Raw genomic sequence first — 16,252 nt, 5'->3', positions numbered from 1 at the left:
TTTACGACATGGAAGCCGGGAAGCCGGCAAAGAAAAAGACCTTCACCAATCACGACGCGTGCCAATATAGCATCATAAGCGGCCGTCGTATCAATTGTTTTGTAGTATATAATCAATAAAGTGTTACAGTGGTCCCTCATTAATCGCTGGAGTTACGTTCTAAAAAATAGCCCGTAATACGCGAAACCGCGACGTAGTCAGCGTTATTTTTTACAATTATTATAGACATTTCAAAGCTGTAAAACCCCTCACTACACAGTTTATACACTTTCTCAATCAGGCATGAACATTTTCTCACTTTTCTCTCATGTGTAAACACTCTCAAAGTTCAAACCTTAGTAGGAAAATAAGACCAACCTGTTTTCAGGCTCAAACATTTGTTTGAGAAATAAAAATAGAACGTTTTCCTATAAATAATTATGATGGCATTTAGAACTAACAAATTAATTTTAACGATCAACAAACGAGGTTGGACACATAAGAAATTATTAATAGTGACTCACCAGTATTTCACAGATCGGGCCTCTGCGTCCTGGCGCTGCGCCTTTTCCACTCACATCTCGCTGCAGCAAGTGTTTGTTTCCATGTGACAAACACAGTTATGAGTAGTTGTTGGCGCTCTTTTCTCTTCTGGGCAACAACATTCTTATAAACAGATACACAGAACACAGAACACTGTAAAAAAAAAAAGGCATGCAAAATTGGACTAAACACTCCGCGAGACTCCGAGGCCACGACAGGTGAACCGCGTTATAGCGAGGCACCACTGTATTCTCTTTTCACATGTCAATAATTCTTGACGTGGATATTTGCTCGCTCAATTAATAAGACACACCTAATCTGTCAGATTTCTTTATTTTTTAAATGTATTTCTGTATTTATTTTATTGTGACAACCGAATGGAGATGACAAAACCTGGTTGCAGCACGGGCGATTTAAGGGAATAACGAAACTACAGTTGTTATTATCAATTTCATAGTCTAAAACGATTACACCACATGATGTTAAGCTCAGCGCTGCTCTGGCTCCAGGCTCGAAGTCTGGAGAAAAAGGCGAGCAGTGCTTTCTTTGCAGTCAGCGCTGTGGCCAAGGATCGTGCTCCATAACAATCCTGCAAAGGCGGGATTTGTATTGATTATTATGTAGTATAATCAGGAAAGTGTTATTTATGTAACATATGCATTGATTTGTATAATGGCACTGTTTATCATGTTGATCATTTTCATTTTTATGTGGATTCCAGCGCTGGTTCATTTTGGTGTATAATTTACGCCACCTCTCGACCTGGTGTATATTTTCAGCGCAGCGTACGCCAACGACCACATTGATAAATGCCATGTAGCGCAGCCGTTTTGGCGTACACCCCATATACACTCAAATATCGCCGTACGCAACGTTGATACATGAGGCCCAGTGAATCCATTGATGTTTGGTTGGACCCTTTGTCTGGGCTCCTTCATGCTCATACTGTGGACAAGAACATGGTCAATCACAGTAGCTCTGATTTCATCAGATATTACTGTTGTTTGTCTTCGTTGACCACCTCGACCACCTCTCACACCAACTCCTCCTCTCAGATTTCTATCCGTTGTAGTGCCTCACAGACCAGTGCAGTGTAGGGTTGGGGGTGGGAGTAGGGTTAGTAATAGTGAGTTAAAAGAACCCCCGTCATGAAAATTTGAATAATTTCATGACGGGAGCACAAAAAACAAAACAACAACAAAAACAAAACAAAACAAAAAAAAACGTGACACTAGGTTGAAGTATTCATACCCTTTGCTCAATACTTTGTTGATGCCCCTTTGGCAGCAATTACAGCCTCAAGTCTTCTTCAATATGATGCCACATGCTTGGTGCACCTATCTTTAGGCAGTTTTTCTCTTTGCAGCACCTCTTAAGCTCCATCAGGTTGGATGGGGAGCGTCGGTGCACAGACGTTTTCAGATCTCTCCAGAGATGTTCAATCGGATTCAAGTCTGGGTTCTGGCTGGGCCACTTGAGGTCATTCACAGAGTTGTCCTGAAGCCACTCCTTTGATATACTGGCTGTGTGCTTAGGGTCATTGTCCCACTGAAAGATGAACCGTTACCCCACTCAGGTCAAGAGCGCTCTGGAGCCGGTTTTCATCCAGGATGTCTCTGTACATTGCTGCATTCATCTTTCCCTCAATCCTGAGTAGTCTCCCAGTTCCTGCCACTGAAAAACATCCCCACAGCATGATGCTGCCACCACCATGCTTCACTGTAGGGATAGTGCTTGGTTTCCTCCAAACATGACACCTGGCATTCACACCAAAGAGTTTAATCTTTGTCTCATCAGACCAGTGAATTTTGTTTCTCATGGTCTGAGAGTCCTTCAGGTGGTTTTGGCAAACACCAGGTGGGCTGCCACGTCTCTTTTCCTAAGGAATGGCTTTTGTCTGATCACTGTACCATACAGCCTGATTGGTGGATTGCTACAGAGATGGCTGTCCTTCTGGAAGGTTCTCCTCTCTCCACAGAGGAATGCTGGAGCTCTGACAGAGTGAACATCGGGTTTTTGGTCACCTCCCTGACTAAGGACCTTCTCCCCCAATCGCTCAGTGTAGATGTGCGGCCAGCTCTTGGAAGAGTCCTATTGATCTGAACATCTTCCATTTACAGAACATGGAGGCCACTGTGCTCACTGGGACGTTCAAAGCAGCAGAAATGTTTCTATGCCCTTCCTCAGATTTGTGCCTTGAGACAATCCTGTCTCAGAGGTCTACAGACAATTCCTTTGACTTCATGTTTGGTTTGTGCTGTGACATGCACTGTCAACTATGGAGACAGGTGTGTGTCTTTCCATATGATGTCCAATCAACTGAATTTAACCCCATGTGGACTCCAATTAAGCTGTAAACGTCTCAAGGATGATCAGTGGAAACAGGATGAACTGAGATGAATTTTGAGCTTCATGGCAAAGGCTGTGAATATGTATGTATGTGTGATTTCTTCTTCTTATTTTTTTAATAAATTTGCAAAAATCTCAAAATCATTTTTCACATCTTCGTTATGGTGACTTACTTTTTTCAACATATCATCATTATGGGATATTGTGTGTAGAATATGTAGGGGAAAAAAATAATTTCATCAATTTTAGAATAAGACTGTAACATAACAAAATGTGGAAAATCAAAGCGCTGTGAATACTTTCCAGCTACGCTGCACGAGTGGGGAATACTGACAACACTCCTCAAGCTTTTCTCTGTCATGGAGCAGGTTGAGGAAGATTTCTATTTTTCGTTTGGCTCTAACGCACCTCACCTCCTTTGTCTTTCTTTTAAAGTGAGGACCGGAACACATCAAATGGTGGAGTTTGAGGCGAGGCTCGGAGAACTCCAGGGACACCTGCTGAGAATTGGAAGAAACAGCACTTTTCACTCACCTCTTTATAGTTCTAGTTGACCCTGTGAGTATCTTCATTACACGCTGTCTTGGGCTGTTTTCTTCTTCACAATTTGTTTCAACCTGAGTGATAACGGTTTGCATTAAGATCTACTGTAGTCATGTCCACAGGAAGAGTTTACACTTTTTTTCTTGCTGCAATCCTGCCGATGAAATTGACCTGTGCTGTACAGCATGGAAGATAATGTAGGTAAAAAGTTTTGGAAATTCTGAACATAACTTACCACCTTGGTCCTGCAACTCCTCCTTCTCCATCTCCTACCACTTGGTCTCTTGCAGCATGAAATGGATGAGGTTAATGGTGACCCCTGGATGGGACATTAGTCCATCTCAGGTTAGGTTGGTTCCCAACCTCATTCTGGTACCCGTTTACAGCTGGGCAGGACTGAGACAATGTACGAGGTCTGTCAATAAAGTATAGGTCCTTTTTATTTTTTTCAAAAACTATATGGATTTCATTCATATGTTTTTACGTCAGACATGCTTGAACCCTCGTGCGCATGCGTGAGTTTTTCCATGCCATACGAAGCATCTAGTAGGGGATCACAAAACTCATGGTTCAGATTGGATCAAGAGTTTTGGTCAAAGATCAGATCATTTTTTTGGATCAGAGAAAAGGAGAGGCAAATAAAACTTTGCTTTTATAGTGTTACACCACTCTGCAAAAGTCGTGAAGTGTATTTTTCTTTTCCCCCGAAGCTCATTGGATTCCCAGCCACCTTAGCTCCGCCCAGGCTCAGCTCAGTGAGCATTTCGGAATGATTATTTCCATTTTTGCTGAGCGCAAGGTGGGAAAGGATGTCTGCTTGATACATGACAGGAGCTGTGAAAGCTGTGGAAAGAAATGTGACTTTTAATGCAGTGCAGCAGAGAAGAAGCTAAATCAATTTTTATTTATTTTTTTGGTTTATTTTATATATATATATATATATATATATATATATATATATATATATATATATATATATATAATCCAGTATGATACTGCATTGGCAACATTAGCAATTATTGTAGAATATAGAATAATCATAATGTCACATTTATTTTCTTTTGATGTGCACATTTGACATCAAGATAATCCAAAATCAAGAAAAAACTAATCAAACTATATTAATTTATCTGGATTGCATTATAGATTACACTTGTTTTCAGAAGTCACCCTCTTGTCTGTGATTTTATATGAAATTGTGTCTCTGAGCTCACGTAAAAAGTGAACAGCAGCTTGACGTGGTTCCTCCGGCCGCTCTCGCACTCTGTGTGCCAGATCTTATTTTCAACTGTGAGTGTGACACAGTAGGAGCACTTGTAACACTGTTATACAGCAACAGAAAACACACACACACACACACACACACACACACACACACACACACACACACACACACACACACACACACACACACACACACACACACACACACACACACACACACACACACACACTCTCAGCCAGGTCTACCACCTGCCCTGGCCTGCTCCGCCTTTCCTTCAGCCAAGGAAGCTCATGCCCGGGTACTCTGGGCAGTAGCCCAGCCTTTCACATCCAGGTCCAGGGCCAAGAGACAGGGGCCAACAGCTGGCAGTGTGCAGAAGGAGCCTGGAGGCGTCCACAGCAGATGAATCACCACGGATTAATATTTAACTCCAGACTCCTGCTTCCCTCCAGCATCTCTCCTTCCTCCCACTCTCTTCATACCTTCCTCCTTCTCCCTCTGTTCATCACTCCATCCCTCAAACCTGCAGGTAAGTCAGTTCATATGCTCACCAGTCCTCTGCTGTAAATTTCACATGGAGATGCTCTTTTTAATGTAAAAGTACAGACATTTGAAGTGCAAGAACCTTTCTTTTTTATGGAACCTTTCTTTTATATGGAAATATAAAAGCATTTTTATTGTAAAAGATTCCCAGATTACTTGTCTTGGAATTTTTGGGATTTTAAGATGTGTGTCAGCTTTGTGCATTCTGTTCAATTGCACACATGATTCACACATTTCAAATAAGTTTAATGAATATACAGACAAAAACAAGAGTTCTATATCATTAGGAGTTATAGAATAAGTAATAGATCATTAAGCACGCACCTCGTTTCCTAGTTTCCCAGTCATCGGCAAAACAAGGTTTTCTGCACATTCTTTTCTGCCAAATTGTCTTTCTACAAATGTCTTTATTGGTTTCTGTACACGTGCTTCCCAATGCAGATTTTATGAGCATGGACACATTATCAAGCACACAGCTTGTTCACATCAGTTGTTAGACTAGCAGACATGACATTTATTGCATGAAGAAACTGCACAAATTTATATATACAACCTCTGGCAAAAATTATGGAATCACCGGCCTCGGAGGATGTTTATTCAGTTGTTTAATTTTGTAGAAAAAAAGCAGATCACAGACATGACACAAAACTAAAGTCATTTAAAATGGCAACTTTCTGGCTTTAAGAAACACTATAAGAAATCAGGAAAAAAAAAACTGTGTCAGTCAGTAACGGTTACTTTTTTAGACCAAGCAGAGGGAAAAAAATATGGAATCACTCAATTCTGAGGAATAAATTATGGAATCACCCTGTAAATTTTCATCCCCAAAACTAACACCTGCATCAAATTAGATCTGCTCGTTAGTCTGCATCTAAAAAGGAGTGATCACACCTTGGAGAGCTGTTGCACCAAGTGGATTTGACATGAATCATGGCTCCAACACGAGAGATGTCAATTGAAACAAAGGAGAGGATTATCAAATTCTTAAAAGAGGGTAAATCATCACGCAATGTTGCAAAAGATGTTGGTTGTTCACAGTCAGCTGTGTCTAAACTCTGGACCAAATACAAACAACATGGGAAGGTTGTTAAAGGCAAACATACTGGTAGACCAAGGCAGACATCAAAGCGTCAAGACAGAAAACTTAAAGCAATATGTCTCAAAAATCGAAAATGCACAACAAAACAAATAAGGAACGAATGGGAGGAAACTGGAGTCAACGTCTGTGACCGAACTGTAAGAAACCGCCTAAAGGAAATGGGATTTACATACAGAAAAGCTAAACGAAGGCCATCATTAACACCTAAACAGAAAAAAACAAGGTTACAATGGGCTAAGGAAAAGCAATCGTGGACTGTGGATGACTGGATGAAAGTCATATTCAGTGATGAATCTCGAATCTGCATTGGGCAAGGTGATGATGCTGGAACTTTTGTTTGGTGCCGTTCCAATGAGATTTATAAAGATGACTGCCTGAAGAGAACATGTAAATTTCCACAGTCATTGATGATATGGGGCTGCATGTCAGGTAAAGGCACTGGGGAGATGGCTGTCATTACATCATCAATAAATGCACAAGTTTATGTTGATATTTTGGACACTTTTCTTATCCCATTGAAAGGATGTTTGGGGGTGATGAAATCATTTTTCAAGATGATAATGCATCTTGCCATAGAGCAAAAACTGTGAAAACATTCCTTGCAAAAAGACACATAGGGTCAATGTCATGGCCTGCAAATAGTCCGGATCTTAATCCAATTGAAAATCTTTGGTGGAAGTTGAAGAAAATGGTCCATGACAAGGCTCCAACCTGCAAAGCTGATCTGGCAACAGCAATCAGAGAAAGTTGGAGCCAGATTGATGAAGAGTACTGTTTGTCACTCATTAAGTCCATGCCTCAGAGACTGCAAGCTGTTATAAAAGCCAGAGGTGGTGCAACAAAATACTAGTGATGTGTTGGAGCGTTCTTTTGTTTTTCATGATTCCATAATTCTTTCCTCAGAATTAAGTGATTCCATATTTTTTTCCCTCTGCTTGGTCTAAAAAAGTAACCGTTACTGACTGCCACAATTTTTTTTCTTGATTTCTTATAGTGTTTCTTAAAGCCAGAAAGTTGCCATTTGAAATAACTTTAGTTTTGTGTCATGTCTGTGATCTGCTTTTTTTCTACAAAATTAAACAACTGAATGAACATCCTCCGAGGCCGGTGATTCCATAATTTTTGCCAGGGGTTGTATATAGGAAAAAGTAAATTGCCCATAAGGATGAGGGAAAAAAATCAGCCCATCTTATTTTCACCAAAAGTTAATTTCTAAAATGAATTAACAGTCGACACATTGCTGCACATTTTTTCCAACAGCTTTTGTCGCCATCTAGCGGGCAGTGTAAGCACTTCAGGGCTTCTGAATATTTCCTACTTGAAACCAAAAATTCACTAAAAAAAAAAGGCATTTAGAATGGTCAGAAATGCATTTTTTTTTGGCAGACAGCTCTTTTACCTCACAGTATTAATGTGAGTTTTATGGTTCTTGGTTTTAGACCATGGAAGGTTTTGCCGGATGGAAGGAGGGAAGGACAGCATTTTCTCTTGACAAGCATAACTTACAGTTGTGAAAAATGAACAAAACGATAATGATGCTACAGAAAAATGCATGAAAAGAAAAAGTCTTGGAAATATTACTCTAAAAATATAATAAAAAAATTAAAAGATTGTTATTAATGCTGACAATTCTTTATAGTTAATAATAAAACAAACTAAAAAAATGAAGGGAACTAATCGAGTTAATTATTTTCATGTATTTTTCAATAACATCTAGAAATGTGTGCTACATTTGGTCCAGTTTTGGTTGAAAATCAAATTCGTCGACCTCCACCTTTGTCAAAATGAATTCACCCTTTACTGACATACCATGTTGGTAGAAATCAGCGAAAGCACCCAGAAGGTGTAAGCCAGCAAACAGACATGACCTTGGCCCCAGTGATTGAACTTGTGCACATTTGACCTCACCTGGGCATTACCTGCATGCTATGTTTTTCAAGTTTGGTGAAAATTGAAGTTGTTCTTTTGGCTGCTCCCACTCAAGTGGGGTCACTACAGCAGATCCAGCACAGATCTGGCACAAGTTTGGCACAAGTTTTACACCGGATGCCCTTCCTGACACAACTCCAGTTTTGCCTGTAGAAACACACAGCGGCTGTTCTGCCAAAGAGGTCTCCCATCCACATACTAACCAGGACCCACTCTGCTTAACTTCTGAGATCTGACAGGGTCAGGTCCACACAATGACTGGCTTTGGGTAAAATTGAGCTCACACGGGCAATTCCAGAACCCATCCACATATGTGTGCCACGTTTGGTGGACATCTAAGTAGGAAAAAAAGAAATATAAATAATGAATGTGTATGAGTGCAATGATAAGAATATTTGAATGAATGAATGAATTTATTTGGCACACACACAGACTAAAAAAAAAACAAACAATTTCAGTTTTGTGTGGCTGAAAGGGTGTAGGCAGAAGCAAAAGCTAAAATCTTATAAACACCCACTCCTTTACCATAAAAAAATATCCGTGTATATGGATTTCATGAGGTGATAGCCTCATTGACTGGAACGTTTCATCTTTCACCTCATAAAATATTCTTTCCATTGAATGAATGAATGAAAAAACATTCATTATTTGCTTATATAACGCCTAAAATGCTGTACCAGAGTGGCCCCCACAACCCCGAGCTGCGGTGGGGCCAACCCGGCCTATGTATCCCTGCCTCCAGCAAACACTGATTTCTCAGGGCACCCCCCCCCACCTTGCTCTTGAGCCGCCGTGGCACATCCAGTCTTCCCAGTCTGTTACCCAACAAGTCTGGGCACTGTATCGAGCCTCTGTTTGGCTTTAAGCTAAGCGCCGTCGCCACTAGTGTGAGCACGGCGGCGGCATGCAATAGCAGAAAACATATAGAACCAAAATTGCACGGTAAATGGAACACAATGGCAACTGGTACGAATAATCCATATCATGTGACATACAAACCACCAATCAAATAACAAGGATGTATTTAGGCGATAAGTGTGTGTGTATATATATATATATATATATATATATATATATATATAATTGTTGACCTTTGACCCCAATGACCTTGACCTTTGCTGAAACAAATCCCTTCAAGGCAATTACCCAAATTACATGCATACAGAAAGTTTTTTTGTAAATTGTCCCAAGCACCTCAGATGAGTTAGTGGAACAAACCAACCAACCAACAAACAATTGATCAACAAACAATTGATCTCTCCTCTGATTATTTCTATTTTTCATTTAAAAACACATTTTTTAAAAACAATAAAAATGTTTGAATGTGCTAAAGCAGAGCTGAGAACAGCCTTATTTTCACACATTTGAGTCCAGCAGCCTGAGAATCTGATTTTAAGGAGGCAGGGATTCTGAGCAGGTACTAAAGGCTGAAATAATAAAAAAAAGTGGCCGTGCTCCTCACAGCCAGAACCAGGCTTGTAATCGCATTCTCAGATGAGATCCGTTAAGATTTCTGCCGTGCTCATTCCCCTCTGATTTTACAATTAAAGCACCAGGCTTCTTTACTTCCACTTTCCTCATCCAGACTCTTTCTCCATCCGTCTCTCTTTCAGCCGGCTCTTTTCCATCTCGGCATCATGTCCTTTTTTGTTTTTGTTCGTCCTCTTCATCTCTCTCCCTCTCTTTATGTGCATATATGTTTGTGAAGCTATATCTGTCCCCTGTGGTTCGCTCTCATTCGCATGCGTGTTCTGTGAGCCTCAGCCATTGGAGTGTACATAAAACCCCTGCTTTATGGCCGGACATAAAAGAGAAAGGAAAGAGAAAAGATAGATTTTGCCGTGTTTCTTAAAGAAGTGAGGCTCTGATCTCACTTGTAACGGATTAACCTTTGAAGCAGCCGCTTTTCATTTGGCTTTTTGTTTCTCTCTCGCTCTTGTAACTTTGGACACAAAGGAAATTTTGCTGCGACTAAAAAGGCCAATCGGCTGTTATCTGGGTCATGTTGTGAAGGTGAATGAAATATGATTTTATTTTTTTTTTCCAGCTCGCTGTCTCACTCTTGGTCCCTCTCTTGTCCCTTTTATGACTGTGTTCAAGGGGCTGCATATCTGAATAAGTAACCAACCAACGGGCTGGTGGAATTGTGGGAATTCATGGGAATCGCCATGGGGATGGGGGCTCTCGCAAGACAACTTCCTGTCTGTCTGATTCAGGGACACTCAGGGGTGCTTGAGCGTCCCTCCGTGCCGTCTCTAACGAGGCCTCAGCGGAAAATTTGTGTCTTTGTAAGAGGCCGAGCTGAATGCGTTTTGAGGGGCCAGCGAATGTTTGGAGTCTGTATTGTCTTTCACACAGACTGGGTCCAGTATGAAGATGCATATTCATAAGTTCAGTATTCATGACCCCGACTTCCACCTCACTCCTCTTTATTCATCTTTAGATATTTTTATTCATCTTGTTTTCGATTCTAAACTAGATCAGAATCAGAATTGAATTTATTGCCAAGTAAGTTCCCACATAAAAGGAATTTGATCTGGAATAATAAGGAAAAAGAAAAGAAAAACCACTTCTGTAAGAAGTAAAACTGTGTTCACTGTTAAATAAATATAACATAATGGAATGGGGCTGTGCAAAACCATATGACCAATCAGTACTTTGTGGTAGTGGGGTGGAGGTGGGGGGGATGGGCAGTGTAAGTGGGGGTCTCTCTGGCATTATTTCTTAGTTTGGCTGCGGGTCTTGAGGTTTTGGTCCTGATGGATCTCAGCCGCCTGCCAGAGGGAGTGTGACAAAAAGTTTATGATCTGGGTGGAAGGACCGTGACACGAGTGCAAAACCCGCTGCAGTAGTGATGTTGCATCTGTAGGTAAAGTGTATTCTGCATCATCACAAAAACCTGGGTCTGACCTTCAATATTTCCAAGGACACTCAAGGTCAAATTCAAAGTTGAATATTACAAGCCCACATATGGCTTCCTGTCTATGTCTAGTAACTATTGGGTTATCTGGCAAACCTTGAGCGACCTTGATTGTGACCTTCAAGATTAGTCATGGTCAAATGTCATGCATATTCTGAAAGCCAATATATGACTTCCTGTTCATTTTTTTCATGCCTGATGGTAACCATGTGCAGTTAAGCCACCATAGGTCACCTTGATTGTGACCTCCAAGATCACTCAAGGTCAAAATAATGGCATGAGGGGCGACTGAGAAGGTTTGAGCCTGATCCAGGAAGAGTAGGGTGTGGTTCTCCATCTTTTGCATTCTGAGAAACCAACCTTTATCAATGTTGCACCCAGTGAGTCAAAACCTCACATACAGTTGCATTCAAAAGTTTACATACCCCGGCAGAATTTTTGCTTTTTTGGCCATTTTTAAGAGAATATGAATGACAACACAAAAACTTTTTTTCACTCATGGTTAGTGGTTGGGTGAAGCCATTTACTGTCAAACAACTGTGTTTCCTCTTTTTAAATCAAAATGACAAGAGAACTACCCAAATGACCCTGATCAAAAGTTTACATACCCCTGTTCTTAATACTGTGTATTGCCTCCTTTAACATCAACGACAGCTTGGAGTCTTTTGTGGTAGTTGTGGACGAGGCTCTCTGATGGTAAAGCTGCCACTGAATATGTCTTGGACTTTATTCACATTAATTACAAAGAAATACAAACAGTATGGCACTTTATGGTAAATCTGCATGGAGTAGACAGTTCTCAAAAACTGAGTGACTGTGCAAGAAGTACAAGAGTGAGGAAAGCCACCAAGACACCCAGACAACCCAGGAGAAGTTATGGGCTTATGTGGCTGTGATTGGAGAAATTGTGCACAGTGCAAGCAAACTTTTGAGCACAACTGTATGCTTGAGAAATGTTGGTTACTGGATCTGGATCTGGTCACTTGCTACATATAATGTAACATATAACAGTCAGTCAGTGCATTAAGATTTGTATCAGATATGCAGCAAATCCTATTTGAACTGACAATCTGAACAAAGCTGCTGTCCATGTCTAATAGTAACCATGGGTCTATTGCTTCCAAGTCCACCAAGTCCCATTACACACAGATGGGAAGCTTGATTGGAAATTGAACCCAGGCAGGTCTACATATTGGCTGCCAAACTCCTTATTCCACTGAGGTACCCACTAAGGTGTTTGTGAATTAATAGCCGGAGTAAGACCTATAAAGGCACTGAGGCCTGTTGGTGCTGGTGTTTATCCAAGGATGTGGTTGAAAACTTTGATCGGAAATTAAACCCAGGCAGGTTTACATATTGGCTGCCAAACTCCTTATTCCACTGAGGTACCCACTGAGGTGCTTGTGAATTAGTAGCCAGAGTAAGTCCTATAAAGGCACCAAGGCCCATTGGTGCTAGTGTTTATCCAAGGATGTGGTTGAGAACTTTGATCGGAAATTGAATCCAGGCAGGTCTACGTAATGGCAGACCAATTCCTTATTCTACTGAGCTATGCTATCCACTCTGTGTTCATGAGTAGAAATGTAGAACATCCAAAATGTTCCCCCTTTCCATTTGCATTTGCCAAAATGTTTGACCTGACGGATGGGTTCATTGTTGGGTGGTAAAAGTTTTCAGTGTTTCAGATCTTTTGTCAACAGACATACAGGAAGGTGAAAACAGTAAATCCTCCGATGACAGTCTGAAGGTTTTGCAAAATGCTCGACATGTGAAAGGTTGTTATGTCACATCCCTAAAGGTTATAAAATGGTGGCAAAAGAAGTCAGATCATAATTACATTCTTCGCCGATTCTGTGATTAATATTGGATGATTATTTCTTTATTTAACATGTACTGGTTGATACCATGAGGTGAGTCTCAGTGGGTTTCAAAGAGACAAAAGTGCTTAACTGATCAGATTTTCATCAGGTCGCTAGGATGTCATTTCCTCTGAACCTGCCGTTGTAGTTAAACGGCGAGCGACCAAATCTCACATCGAGCTCACTTCCATGTCAGCACTCGGCACAAATCACAACGGCCCTAATAGAACCTCATCTGTTTTGCTTAATGTAAAAAAAACCCTAAAAGCCAGAGCTGTAATATCTCTGACATGTTTTAGCAGCTCGTGGGGGATTGGAGCAAAGTGAAAATCAATGGCGCTACCGCTAATCAGAGTTAGCGTCTTCTCTGCCGAGCGATGAGATGCTGTTTTATTCGACCTCTTTGCTCAAAGGGATATAGTTACATGTGAGGACACGGAACGTCAAACTTACAGTGTCGACAACCAGGGTTGTTAGATCAGGCTTTTTTCCCCTGTGGAGAGAAGTGGAGTGTGGATGGATCCAACAGATGCCAGTGTCTCATTGAATTTCACTTCAGCACTCAGACGTTTCTTAAAACATCCTCAGACATGATATTTAGGGTTTTCTGCTTTATCACAGAACTCAGACTGACAGAAAAACTGGTGGAGAGAAAAAGGAACAGGGACAGAATTGACCTTTTCTTTTCAGTGCACAGAAATTCAGGGTTTTTTTCTTGACTCAGACGTACATGTTGTGACATACAGTAGTCGTGGGACGTCTGCAGAACCAATCAATCAATGAGAGTGCGGCTGATTAAGAAATCTTTATTTAAAATTTATTGATTACACTCTTGTAGAATAAAAAAGTCATGTGAAGACTATTTTTATAGACATATCAAACTGGTGGCCCTGGAGCCAGATAAGGTCCATGAGTCACTTATTTATGGCCCAAGGTGTGTTATTTTCACTGCCAAGGATGTTATGTTTTTGTTGCTTATTTGTTTGTCAGAAGGGCGTCTCAAAGGGACATGAACAGATTTCAAGGAAATTTGTAAGGGATGTACACTGAAAAAAGGCAAATCCGGACCAATTTTTTTAATTGACTCTAATTTGTTACCCCTAAATTTCTTACTCTCTCGCTCAGTATATTTATAATTAAATTGAAATATTAACTTAGACATTTATTAATATTATTATTAATAATAATATTAATAAATAAGCTAACAAATTGTAATAACAGAGGAGGGAACCTATTGAGAAGATGCCACACAGAAAGGACCAGGTGGGAACCAATTCCAGGACATTCTGTGAGACAGCAGTCCTAACCACAAAGCCACTATGCCATCCCTTGTGTTTTCAGTTGGTCCAAATTACAATATTCAAATTAATAGAACAATTTTAAGTAAAGCCCCACAGTACCAAGGGCAGAGTTGCAGAACCAATACAAACCACACTGTTCCACTGAGGACTTGAGTATGTTGGATTTTTGAGACTTTTCAAGAAAACTTCAGTCAATACTACTTGGGGACTAAATTACCAACTTTCCAGATCCAGAACAACATGTCTTACCATCTGTTCTGTGATCCTGTAAAGCATGTCTCCCATCATTATTTTTTATTACCTGATTGTATAAGATTTCTGGGTGGTGGTGGTGGTCGGGTGGGGTGGTGGATAAACTAATACTTTTGAGATTTTAACAGAAAAATTGTTAGAATTTTATAAATGTCATAATAATAATAATTAAAAGTTTAATGATTTTAAAAGTAGAACAGATATTTGAGCAACAAACAAAATCCATACATATATATATACCTGAAAAGAAAATCATTTGAAATAAATGAAGAGCATACACCCTAAGAAATGAAACGTTGAATTTAATTGATAAAGTTAAGGTACGTTTTCCACATAACATTGTCAATTAAGTGCAAAACATTATTACTTAAATCCCTAAAATTAACAATTGCAAGTACAAGGTCTGTTAGAAAAGTATCCGACCTTTTTATTTTTTTCAAAAACCATATGGATTTGAATCATGTGTGTTTGCATCAGCCAAGCTTGAACCTTTGTGTGCATGCGTGAGTTTTTTCACGCCTGTCAGTTGCGTCATTCGCCTGTGAGCAGGCTTTGTGTGAGCAGTGGTCCACCCCTCTCGTCGGATTTTTATTACGAATAAATGTCTGAACGATTTGGAGCTTTGCTGCATCAATTTTTTCCAGAAACTGTGAGAGACCTCCAGGTGGACACTATTCGGAAAATTAATATGCCTTTCAGGGACGATTTTATGGGGATTACACAGATTAAGGAGTGATCCAGACGGTTTAAAGACCGCCCACAGCTGCTGAGAGCGTACCGCACTCCGAGCGCTGATTGACAGGCTGAATCAACCATATCATTTCCAACGTGAAGGCTTTGTTGATCCGGGACGTCGTCTGACTTATACAAAAATGGCAGGAGACGTGGACATCAGTACTTTTTCGGCACATTCCACTGTTACAGGAGTTTTTTTCATGGAAAGAGAAGCGGAGGGATGCGCCAAAACCACCTTGGACCCAGCCCACGTTGGACCCAGTTCATCAGAATGTGGACGCACAGCCCACGTTGGACCCGGTCAGCAGCATCTTGTGTATCTAAACTGTTGTCAGCCCCCTGCATTAGTGGGTAAAAATGTTTGTCACCCCAGATGGCGTCATGCCCAACCAAATCTCACGCCATTTCCTGATCGCATCGTAAAAACTAAATGAAACTATTAGTTTGTGTTACTGCCATGAAATGCAGCACATTCTTGTGGCGGTATCACAAAATCCTTTCATGATGGTATGACGAAATGTGGGGTGACCTGCAAGGGGGTGGGGGGGGGGTATGTGGGGGTTAGTAAAATAAGAAATAAGAAACCTCTGTAATCCAAATGTGACTAAATTCGTGATACTTACACTATTGACTCATGTTGATGAGCTGGGTTGAGTGTATTATTTTCATTATTTTTGTGAATATATTTGAAATTTTGTGACAATTAATTAATTTATCTTGTGAACACAACAACTTAATAACAATGAATGCTGGATACTTGATACTTACACTATAGGCAGTGGTGGGCACAACTAACCAAAAGGTTAGCTTAGATAACCATTAATCCAATAACTGAAAAGTTATCTTGTTCTCTTGTCAACATGATTAGATAACTTACAAACAATACAATACATTTATTTATTACTCTTGTGAATGTGACATATCAACACAACATGGTGGTCATTTATAATAAATATTCAAGAGTAGAAGAATTAC

At 40.3% G+C, this 16,252-nt stretch overlaps 2 long non-coding RNA genes across 2 annotated transcripts in view; both read right to left on the bottom strand.

Annotated features, from left to right (window-relative positions):
• The window catches only part of LOC117522921, a 1,044,039-nt gene that overhangs the window by 45,352 nt on the left and 982,435 nt on the right, over positions 1-16,252 (bottom strand). The gene's annotated exons all lie outside the window — the stretch shown is intronic.
• On the bottom strand, positions 1,003-9,224 carry LOC117522922. The gene is made up of 3 exons (XR_004564375.1): positions 9,106-9,224; positions 3,449-3,453; positions 1,003-1,016 (listed from the first exon to the last, which is right to left on the bottom strand). It is a non-coding gene; the product is annotated as an uncharacterized LOC117522922 (long non-coding RNA).

This window comes from Thalassophryne amazonica, chromosome 13 (assembly GCF_902500255.1).
Source record: "Thalassophryne amazonica chromosome 13, fThaAma1.1, whole genome shotgun sequence".
Classification (NCBI taxonomy): domain Eukaryota; kingdom Metazoa; phylum Chordata; class Actinopteri; order Batrachoidiformes; family Batrachoididae; genus Thalassophryne; species Thalassophryne amazonica.
Note: the sequence above shows the minus strand (reverse complement) of the source record. Positions and strands in the feature narration are given on the sequence as shown.